The following is a 12,807-nucleotide window of genomic DNA, read 5'->3' as shown; positions in this document are numbered from 1 at the left end:
TCCTCAGATCTTCCTCCACACCTTCGACATCCACCTCTGCCTCAACTGCTTCAGCGACCAACCCAATGATGCTGAGGTCGACACGGCTACGGCAAAGAGGTTGTACACTTGTTGCATCACTTATTAATATACACTCACGTCGATCCATTAGGGCTATTTTGGTTCAACGGAAAAACGTCGATCCACTGGTTGTTACCATCACTCTAAATTTCTGCATGCTCTCCTTACATAATCTCACCATATTTTTTTCGTATGCATGTCAGATATTGTACACAGTCATGCTGAACATGTAGAGAAAAAGAGAAGAGTTTTGCGCGGCAATACAATGTCACGTAGACATCGCTCCATGGTGGGTTCAATGGCAAACCCTCCCCACCCCTCTCTAGATTGTAATCCAGAGGAAGATATCTGTTCTGAGGCGGATTTAGACGCCGCTGACCACTCCTATTTACACCCAAGGTGTTTGCTCTACCTTGGCATGATGATGTTAGTCATATCATGCATATGTTGCCTTACAGTGCCTACTTTTGACATCATATATGTCATCTGCTTAGTTTAGACATGTTCTATAATGCCACCTGTTTAGTTTCTATATCATATATGGGAATTATGCAGTCTCATGTCTTTTAGCCAGCCATAATATATGTGAAATGTGCAATGCCATCCTGTTTAACCAGGCATCATATATTTGAATGATATCTTGCCCATCCTTTTCTTCATTACATTTCCATTTGTCGATAATGTTTGTACATTAAACTACTCTTCATGTGAATCAGCCATTTGGGTGGGAGATGGAAAAATCTGGAGTGAAAACAAGGCCTTCAGAGCAGACAGTGCTACCTGTCGAAGCAGATCTCTTGTTGGGTCCCGATAGCTCCTCAGAGATGGATTCAGAGACAGATGACCAGTCCTATTCCCCCACTGAGGTGTATGCTCTAACTTGGCACGGTTATACTGCTCATATCATGCATACGGTGTCTTGCATTGCATAGTTTAGACATCATATACACAATATTCAACACCATGTTCTTAGTTCAGACATCATATCGAATGCCCTCTGTTTAGCATATAAATCACATATGTGAATTAATTGATGCGATCCTGATTACTTAGATAACATGTAGGTGAATTATGTCATGCGATCCTGTTTAGTTATTCATCATATCTTTGAATTATGTTATGCTATGCTATCCAGTTTAGATAGACATCATATATGTGAAATTATGTCATGCTATCCGTTTTAGTTAAACAATATACATGTCAACTATTTCATGCCCTCTTTTTTCCACACTATCTATTGCATCTGTCTCTCATACAATGTCTGTACATTCAACTATGTTTCCTGTTTATCAGCCATTTGAATTGGAGCGGGTGATGCCAGTATCTAGCGGACTAAAAACACGGTCTTCAAATAAAACAGTGCTACCTCTTGGTGGAGATAGCACCCTGGTTGTACATGCACAAGAACCAGCCCTACCACACATAACACAAACTCTCGCAGATTGTACCCCTACTGCGATGGACAGAGAACCAGCTTCACCCAATCTAACCCCAACCCCAACCCCAGCCGATAGTAACCCAGTTCCTGTTGACACAGCACCATCTCCACCACAGAGCTCCCAAACAAGAGCAGTTAGTAAGGCAGCTCCAGTGCCCAAAGGGCCAGTACTATCACGGCGAACCCCAACTCCACCAGTTAGTACTCCTATTCCTGTGGAGGAAGCACAACCAGCTAGTCGTAGTTTAGCATCTATCGCATTTGATGTTGTTAAATCGTATGTGCGTATCTTCCCATCTTGGAAATATTATATTGAAGATGAAGGAAAATGCCAATTGCAGATGTTTGTCCAGGAGTTATGTGTAAGTAATGTTATTCATGGCAATTACTTTGCTTCGTCCCATACATCTTACCTCCATGATGGTTATAATACAACAATTGTTCTCATTTTTCTCTATAGAGAAGGACCGATTTGGAAACTCAGGATGAGGTAACCTGTGCTAATACCTCTGCTATCTTCAAGAATGCTTGGTGGCAGTATCGGAATTACCTGAAGAAAACGTACTTCACTGGCAAAGAAACTCATCAAATTCCCTTACGTTCTCCTGAGACACATTTACTGGGCGATGACTGGGAACGCCTTGTTCTGTACTGGTCCCGAACCAAGAATGTGGTAAGGTCTATGAGCTCATTTTCTATTTTTAAGTATTATATTCTTGCATCTTACTGTACTCTGTTCATGTAGAACAAGTGCCTAAACCTGAAGAACAACTGTTCTAATTTAAGATTCCATTGCTCTCATAGTTCAAAAAAGCGCTAGGCGTTAATTGTGCGTTTTGCCACCGCCTTGTGCTTTACCGACCAAAGCGCATGCTTATGCGCAGTTATGCATAGATTATGCGTAGTCATGCGCAATGCGTTTTGCCAACGCCTAGAGCCTAGGCGCGCTTAAGCGCTCGCTTAGGCGCGCCTTTTTTAACTATGATTGGTTTGCTCTTGTATCACTGTATTTACTCATACAAACTTATTTTTAAATTGAAGGATCCAATCGAAACTCCAATGGCACAGCAGGTATGTTCACGCATGTTTCTTTAACAGGTTTGCTCTTATCAATAGCTCTGTTGATTTCAATTTCAATTGTGTATACAGTTGACTTTCATATCATGCACATTACTAGCATCACAATAGAGCCAATAGTGTTGTTGTACATGTAGACCCATGGTACCCATCTGAAATCTTGTTGTGCCGTGTAGTTTCCCACGCTTTGTATTCTTTCACTGCTGCTTTGTCTTGAACTGATATGATTTGAACCGTGTCTCTATTTTGATTTGGCAAGACAATGCAGTGACCATAGGACATAGATATATGTTTGTTTGATGCTTTTATTATGTACTAGTACTTGGCAATAGAAGACTTGGTAGTTTAATCCTGTCCACCTTACTAATGAACTGGTTCACCGAAATGAGTTTCATCTACTAGTACATGCTAAACTTGTTATGTGTCTGCTTGTTTCTTCTTTTAGAATGCTGACAGAATATTGGGGAAGAGTGCCTTATTAAGCAATGGTAAAGGAAGTAATGCAGATAAGGTTCAGGATAGTGACACATCCTTGTTGGTCTCCAACCAAGCTGATAAAACAGCTAAGGAAGACTATCTTGAAGACAGCGAGACAACCCCAAAGTCCTGTCTTGGTTTAGTGTTCGAGTTACTGGCCACTACCGCTTGCACAAGCTATTCAAACTCACTGTCTGAATCAGTTCGGTTTCTTGAGTCTCAACTACAAGCTGAAAGACATCGATCAGCTATGCTGCGACAAGAAGCGGAAGGACTGTGGAAGTCCCTGGAGCATTCAGATGCATACTTTCTGGTGCAACAGCAAGCGTTGGAGGATTTTAGCGCCAAACAGGACAAAGCTAATTAGCTTGCTAAGCTTATTGCCAGCATGGTGGATACCCAGGATAACGTTTCTTGAGCTCTTCTGAAGTTGTTTCAGTTATGCTCTTGTTTTGCTGCCACGTTTATTTGCACTGGTGGCCAATTTTGACGGCCAGTGTATGTAATGTGCTGCTTTGTTCCCTATATTTGCACTGGTGGCGAACTTTGATGCCCAGTGGATGTAATATGTGTAATAGTGGTAATAGGCTAGCGTTAATTGCTTGCTTACTTATTTCCTTATTGTCTTGTTTAGTTGTTTGCTTGTAGTCACTGCAGTTCTTTTTTTGTTTGTTTCTAGTGGCCACAATAGCCTATTTTTGGTAACTAGGCCAAAATAATCATGGCAACACACGGACTGTTGTAACCATGGGCCTCCTGTAGGCCGTATGATCCATGGGCCTTCGTCCGGCCGTAGGATCCATCGGCCTTCTATACGGGCCTTAGGGTCCATGGGCCTTCTATGGGCCATAGGGTCCATGGGCCTTCTACAGGCCATACGATCCATGGGCCTTCTACGGGCCGTACTATCCATGGGCCTTCTACGGGGCGTATCATCATTTCGCCAATCATGGGCCGTACTATTCGTGGACCATAACGGGCCGTTAATAGGCCGTATTTGATAACTCTATGAAAACAGCCCAACGGGTTTTTTTGACATGAAAACGGCCCAACGTATTAACGGTCCGCAAACGGGCCGACTGTAACGACGGGCTGAATTTGGCCCACAAGCAGAAAATGACAGTAACGGGCCGTATGTAACTGAATGCTGCAAATGAGCCCAAGAATCAATGGGCCCTGAGAAGGCCGAAAGATAACTTGGGCTGGAAACGGCCCAATGGAATAACGGGCCGTTAATGGGTATAAAGTGATACACTGTTCATTACGGGCCAGTTTCACCACGGGCCGTTAATGGGCCAAGAGTTACAAAGGTCCTCATATGGGCCGAAAGAAGTCATGGGCCACACATGGGCCAGAAGTTAAAATGGGCTGAATCATATTGGACGGCCCAGATGACGCTACTGGGCCTAATTCGGATAGGGCGTAACGGGCCCTGGGTTAGCGGGCTGTAAATGGGCTATATGCGAACATGTCGTGAACAGGCTTTCCGTGGGCCGGCCCGCCACCTTTTGACCAAGTCAAACGGGCCGGCCTTTTCACAGGAATGGGCCTTTGTTGGGCCGTGCCACGTGTCACCGTATCATAGGCGCCTTCGGTCCAATGAGCGGATGACATCTGTCCCAACGGTGAGCCGACACGTGTTTCCTCCAGCCAATGATGATTTTACACGTGGAAAATCCCCATTGGTCAGGGTTGTTAACGGGTTATCGGATCCAAAACCCGACCCAATAGCTTAACGGCGTTCCGTTACGGTGGATGCCATGTGTCGGTCACCCTTGACGAAAGCACTTCTGTGACGCGCGATTTATCGTCATGGAAGTGGACACTTCCGTGATGATAATTTTGGTAATGTCATGGAACACTTCTACGACAGCACAGGTATGACTATCTTGATTCTGTCATAAAATTGTTATGGATGTACATGCATGACAAAAAACGCGACCTACTGTGACAAACACGTATCATCACTAAAGTGTATTTTTTTGTAGTGAAGGGAAAAAACAGGAACTGGCACTGGGCTCTTGGTCAATAGGTTAGTCCCAAAAATAATATAAAAGTGTTTAATAAAGCCCATAAACATCCAAAATAGATAATATAATAGCATGGAACAATCAAAATAGATCGCGAAGGCAAATATAATAAGGAAGAGACCCGGGGGCCGTAGATTTCACTAGTGGCTTCTCTCAAGAAAAAATAGCAAACGGTGGGTAAACGAATTACTGTTGGGCAATTGATAAAACTTCAAATAATCATGATGATATCCAGGCAATGATCATTATATAGGTATCACATCCAAGATTAGTAGACCGACTCCTGCCTGCATCTACTACTATTACTCCACACATCAACCGCTATCCAACATGCATCCAGTGTATTAAGTTCATGGGAAAATAGAGTAATGCAATAAGAACGATGGCATGATGTAGACACGATCTACTTATGTAGAAATATACCCCATATTGTTATTCTTAATAGCAACGATACATACGTGTCAGTTCCCCTTCTGTCACTGGGATCAAACACTGTAAGATCGAACCCATCACAAAGCACCTCTTACCATTGCAAGATAAATAGATCAAGTTGGCCAAACAAAACCCAAATATCAGAGAAGAAATACGAGGCTATAAGCAATCATGCATATAAGAGATCAAAGAAGACTCAAATAACTTTCATGGATAAAAACATAGATCTGATCATAAACTCAAAGTTCATCAGATCCCAACAAACACACCGCAAAAAGAGTTACATCATATGGATCTCCAAGAGACCATTGTATTGAGAATCAAAAGAGAGAGAGAGGAAGCCATCTAGCTACTAAATATGGACCCGTAGGTCTACAATGAAGTACTCACGCATTATCAAAGAGGCACAAATGAGGATGATAAACTCCTCTGTCGTGGATTTGTCACGGCAGATGTCCTAGTGTGAGGACTTAGTCGTGAGGCCAATGCATCTATGTGGTTGCTTGAAAGGGGTCGTTCGGAATCGAGAGACGCGAGGTTTTACCCAGGTTCGGCCCCTCACGGTGGAGGTAAAAGCCTACATCCTGCTTCATTGATATTGATGATGATGATGCTCACGATTACAAGGGTGCTCTTTGTCTACCTCTCTCTCGAGAGCTATTGACTTGTCTGTCTAAACTTGTGAAACTTGTCCCTCTTGTGGTGTCCCGCCCCTTCTTATATAAGTTGAAGGGGCGGGTTACATGACTAGTCCTAGTAGGATTAGGATTACTCTATTAAAACTTGAGTCCTAGTCTTGCTTCCTTTGTATGAGAATATTCCTTATGCCTTTCATCTTAAGCCGGCCCACCATAACATGAGCTAGACTTCTTGGCCTTGGGCCTTGTCTTCTACCTGCCCCGCCATCGGGGCCATCAGTGAGTCGCCAGGCTAGTGAGCTGCCAGAACTGTGAGTCGTCGGTCCTCCGGCGGGTTACCGATGAAGCGCCAAGTCCCGGCCGGGTCATATATCCGACCGGGTCATACCGCGGGGCATGTCCACGACATTAGCCCCCAGTTTAATTTGGATTTATCCATGTTAAACTAATCCTGCAAAATAAACACAAGAACAAATTTGACAGGTTGTGCTCCGGGTTAAAAATATTTCTGAACCGGCACCTGATCATCCTTAAGTCCTTGTCATTTCCTCCTTGATACGTGCCCATCACTACAAAAAAAAGACACTTCCATGATGATACGTGTTTGTCACAGTAGGTCACGTTTTCTGTCATGCATGTACATCCATGACAATTTTATGACAGAATCAAGATATTCATACCTGTGCTGTCGTAGAAGTGTTCCATGACATTACCAAAATTATCATCACGGAAGTGTCCACTTCCATGACGATAAATCACGCGTCATAGAAGTGCTTTCGTCAAGGGTGACCGACACGTGGCATCGGCCGTAACGGGTCACCGTTAAGCTATCGGGTCCGGTTTTGGATCCGATAACCCGTTAATAGCCCGGACCAATGGGGATTTTCCACGTGTAAAATTCTCATTGGCCGGAGGAAACACATGTTGGCTCAACGTTCGGACAGATGTCATCCACTCATTGGACAGGAGGCGCCTATGATACGTCGACACGTGGCACATCCCAATAGAGGCCCATTCTGGTGAAAAGGCCGGCCCAGCTAAAGGCCCACCATGTTTTTCAGACACTAGTGGGCTGGCCCGTTAACAACCTACCATCTTTTGGGCCAAATTGAGGCCCATAGCAAATCAGGCCCGTTCACATCCTGCCGTGTTTTGGGCCAAATTACGACCCATATCGGATCAGGCCCGTTAACACGCCACTGTTCTTTTGGGCCCATTCTAAGACATGTTTGTATTTCAGCGTGTTAAAAGCCCGTTAACCAGTTCGTCCTGATAATAGTTTCGGCCTGTTAGCGGCCCGTGGTGCATCTGGGACGCTATCGGCCCGGTTTAACTTTAGGCCCTTTTACGGCCATGCAGAAACTGGGCTATTTCTTGCCCGAAGTAACTTTAGGCCTCTTAACGGCCCGTAGTCTTCGTGGATAAATTTCAGCCCAATAGGCCTATCGGCCTGTTAATGGCTCGTGGAACAATTGGGCCTAATTACAGCCCGCGTTGAATCAGGCCTGCTTATAGCCCATCTGATAATGGCCCATGACACTTTTGGGCCTATGGCCCACATGGATACCGGCCTGCTTAAAGCCCATAATTTTATTGGGCCAAACTAGCCCGAGATATATTTTGGCCTGTTAACTGCTCGTCCTATTTGGGCCAAACATGTGCCTTAGGCAGTTTTGGCCAGTATTGGCCCGTGAATTTTTCGGCCCAACGCTGGCCCAATCTAGGTTTTAGCCTGTTAAAAGCCCATGGTATTCTCTGGCCCAGCTGGCTAGAACTTTACTCGGCCTGTTAAAGGCGGGAAACTACTATAGTGTTAGACCTGCTAATGGCCCAAGATGATTATAGGCCCACGTTTTGGCCCATATGAGTAACGGGCCGGCCTGAAGACCGACAACACTGAGATCCACTGAACCTTCCGGCCCAAATTACATCATATCGATCAAAGAATAAACCTAGACTATACAATAAAGAAATTACGGCATATTACATCCACTGGGAATCAAAGTTCGCTACCGGTGATAATAAAGCGCAACGTGACCACTGATTACATACACTGGGCATCAAAGGTCGCCACCAGTGCATATAAACGCGCCGACAAAAGGATATACAAAACTGAGAGCACTTCAGAAGGCACTAGGCCTTTACAGGATGGGCCCCGCAAGTAGCCGAACAAGCTGATGAGACCTCAGTTGTGTCAACGATAGATGCTCCATCCCTAGCTGTATGGCATTCCTCTGACATCTTCTTTGCATGTTTGACTTCAAGTCGGAGCTGAGCTGAAGCAAGCCTTTCCTCTTTAAGTTGAGACTGAAGCAGTCGAACTGATTGAGGCAGCGAATGCACAGAGGTTGTCTCACACCTGCTAGTGAGTAGCTTCAACTCACTGTCTTCATCAAGACAGGACCTTGGGGTCATCTCGCTGTCCTCAATATGATTTGGCTCACTATCTTCCCTAAAGTTCTGCCTGGCATAAGAGATACGACTCTGAAAGAGAAACAAGGAGACACGTAACAGGTTTCACAATTATATAAGCAAATAAATGGATCTGTTCTGCATAAGTAACATGTTTTTACAACTACAATTTAAAACTGGTAGTTGTTGCAAACATCCAATCAGATGTAAACAGCAAAGTAAACAACAGTGGAGAAAATGATGCCTATCCAACTCTATACTAGAACAAAGTTTGAAGGCTTGAGAAGGATGAGCTTACATTACATGTTAACACGGGCTGGACAAAGCCCATCTCCATGTTGATGGAAGGATAATTCAATAAATTCCCCAAAGAAAATTCTCTATAAGCGTTGCCATTTTTCTACATTTTGCAAAGAGTAAATATAGATCAAATAATATTGGAAGAAACAGAGGATAATGAAGCTCAGGTGGAGACTGATGATACATAATCAAATAGCAATTAATTAAGTACATGGTTACAAGGCAAAAGGTACTGACAAGAGGAATGCAGACATCAACGTGTGCAGTGGCATTGGCTTTATTCAACATTTTGGTAAGAGTAAATGTATATATGATAATTTGGAGAAAGTGGAGGGCAGGGCAAATAAGATGCAGAGTAATGCTAGACAATCAACTATCTCGTGATGCAAGTATAGTAATACCACCACCGTCCGTTATAACTTGTCGATCAAATGGATGTATCTAGCACTATTAAGTTCTAAATACATCCAATTGATCAACAATTAATTTGATACAGAGGGAGTACATGACAACATGTACATACATGAGCAATCCAAAACTTCATAACCATTGTGTTAATTCTACATTTATCTAAGAGTAAATATAGATCTTATAATTTCAAGCAAAGGGAGGATAAAGAAGCGAACATTTACAGTGATGCTACATAATCAAACAGCAATGAGTGTACGTATGCTGACAAAGGGCAAGAGGTACTAAAGAGCAATGCAGAGCCCAGTATTGTTGTGAGATCCTATGATCCTTTGAGCAAGGAGCTTCATCTGAAATTAGTTTTCATACAAGAGAGAGGGTAAGGCACATGCAGAAATTTAGGAGTTCAAATTTTGAATTGATATCATAGACAGTACCTGACGCTGGGCTGTCAACAGTTCTAATAGGGGTTTGGCCAGTGGAGTAGGGGTAGAGTGTGGTATAGTTGGGCCTGTGTTTTCTATGGCTGCTGATCTATCTGATTCATCAGGTATCACTACCTTTTCCAAATACCTAGTTTGTACTCCTTGAGGATCTGCACTCACCCTCTTCCCTTTGGACATCTATTACGAAAGAACAACATTTGACTGGAAAAACATAGTATGACGACACATGTAATAGGTGCAGAAAATGGATAGGTATGGCATATACTCATATATGATGCTTAAACTAAGCAGATGGTGTAACAAAGTAGAAGTAATGCAAGAGGTCAGATGCAAAATATGTGCGACCAATACAACCTTGCCAAGTTAGAGCAAGCACCTTGATGGGTGAATAAGATAGGCCATCCTCCACCATGCCAAGTTTGTTAGCCAGTGGATTGTTCCGCAATATTCCTCTCATGCGCCCATTCTCATATTCATTTTGATAATGTTCAGTACCTGACATGCATGAAAATATAAAAACAAGTGAGATTATCTTTGTAATGCAGAAGTGATTCTGATCCAATACTGCCTCCCTGTAAACCCCTTTGTGCTATCTCTGCAATTCTTCTGAGAGATGCCATGCATGCTATAACTTGCTGTGTGCATTAATATAATGTGGCCTACTACTCAAAATATGAGAGCTCCAGAAGTGATGATACTTCGCAGATGACAGCTTCAACATATAGTAAAGAAGAACAAGTCGACCTGACCTGACAGATTCAAAATATACTAAGGGAGAACGACTCGACTTGACCAGTCGACCGCAAATGTCTCTGCTACTCTTCCCAACAAGGAACATACTTATTAAAGAAGAGAAGAGGATCATCTTAAAGAAGAGCAGAAGAGCAAGCAGATTGAAGATATTACAAGTCTTTCTATACAATGTCGGTTGCCCACAGAGAAATAGTATTCCTTCCGGTCTCTCCATATGTGGCTCACATGCATTTTGAAACTAAAGTAGGAACATTTAGCTGACCAATTAAACATCTCTCAGTTTTACTAATATCAGCATAATATCATATTTGAATTTGTACAACTAAGCTTGTTTAGCTCGATGGGTGGAGAAGTGCTATTACGACACGAACCACGTAGGCTGATCGTGGTCATCATAAAATGGGGAAACCGTAAACATGATGAGTACAGTGTTGACCGTGGCAGTGGGATGGCAGATCTGAAGCTGCAAACCGCGCAAAGGGTAGTTAGCAACTGATCTTTGCTTTGAAATAACAACTAAGATTTGGTATGGACAAGAAAGTACAGTCAACAAGTGACAAGGAAATGCAATTCTGCTGTCTCTCTATATGTCGCGACATGCATTTGGAAACTCAAGTGGGACCTTTAGCTAACCAATTAAATGTGTCTGTTAACTAATATCAGTATCATATCACAATCATATTTGAACAACTAAGCCCTGTGTTGTTTAGCTTGATGGGTGGAATCATGCTAGCATGACAGAAAGCACCTACGCAGATCATAGTAGAGTAGATAAAAGGGGAAAACCCTAAGCATCAAGAGTAAAATCAGGAAAGTGGAACTAGCTAGACCAGTGGGTGGCGCACATGCTTTTCGAAACGAATATAGGAACATTAGGTGACCAATTAAATGCTCTCTATTTTAGTAATATGAGCAACATATCAGATTCGTATTTCAACACCTAAATTATGAGTGGCATGTTGTTTTGCTTGATGGGTTGAGGTCTTGAGGAGTAGTGCTAGCACGACACGAAGCACCTACGATGATGGTAGTGAATATAAAGGAGGAAAACCATAAGCTTTAAGAGTATAGTGACCGTGCCATGGCGTATCTGAAGGTGCAAACCAGACAAAGCTACTTCGCAACCAATGTTTGCTTTCAACTAGCCACTACGATTTGGTACGGACAAAGTACAGTAAACAATTTACGATCGATTTTCTGGGTGAGATCAATTACTTAAGCACATATGGAAGAGTACCACCTCTCTTGCAATGCCGTGTAGGCCCCTGCTGATACATTGAGGGTGTTGCGGGTGCGATGGTTGTCGGCGGCGGGGAAGAAGACTTTAGACGGCAGACGGCCGGGTCGGGGGATAAATCCTGTTGCCGTGGACGAGGCGGTCGTAGGAGCGGCAACGACAAGGTGGACGACGGCGCCGATGAAGCGAGAGGACGCGATGAAAGGATCCTGGTCCGGCGCCGTGGATGAGAGACGTCCATCTCTTGCAATGGACGACGGGGTAGCGTCTCCGACAAGGTGGAGGATGGGGTGGCGGACGGAGGAGGCTGGCCGGAGTGGGGAGGTTGTTGTGGCGCCGACGATGTATGAATGGGGAAATGGAGGGGGAGGGGGATCTCAAACTTTGGGACACGCTTGTCTGAAATGTGGGAAAGTTACGAACTTATCCCCCATTTAAAATTTCGGACATCACGTCGGTTGGGGATAGGACGGTAATCTCGCATCTCCAAAATATTTGCCGGTAGCGATTTCGGGCGAGGAGAGGGTGTTTTGTCGCCCACGGTTGGCGCCCACGGTGTATGAACGGGGCTGACAGGTAGGGCGGTTGTGTCACGTCTGGGGGAAGTTACACATCTGCCCCTATTTAAAATATTTGCCTACATTGATTTCAGGCGAGGAGAGTTTTTTTGCCGCCCACCGTGTATGAATGGGGAAATGGAGGGAGAGACACATGTCTTCCGGACGAGCTTGAATCAAATGTGTTTTGCCGCCCACGTTTGGCACCCACCGTGTCGGAATGGGCTTAGAGGCGGTCGTGTCACGTCTGATTGAAGTTACTAGTCTACCCCTATTGACAACAGTGTAAATCCGGTCGATAAGGATGTCAAAGTGTCAGGGGTAGACAGTAATTTCCATCTCGCAAACACTTGCATCGGGCAGCCCACAAATGATAGTGGGTGTTTAGCCGCTTCGTTCAAAACTTGGGAGAATTAGCATTCATGTTTGCCCTGGGCCCTGGCAACTAAATTCAAATCCAATTTGTATTTGATTACGAATATCCACCGATAATTCTACGTTTTGTTATTTATTTCTTCAAAACCATAACAAAGATGTATTCC

This window comes from Aegilops tauschii, chromosome 2 (genome assembly GCF_002575655.3).
Source record: "Aegilops tauschii subsp. strangulata cultivar AL8/78 chromosome 2, Aet v6.0, whole genome shotgun sequence".
Classification (NCBI taxonomy): domain Eukaryota; kingdom Viridiplantae; phylum Streptophyta; class Magnoliopsida; order Poales; family Poaceae; genus Aegilops; species Aegilops tauschii.
Note: the sequence above shows the minus strand (reverse complement) of the source record.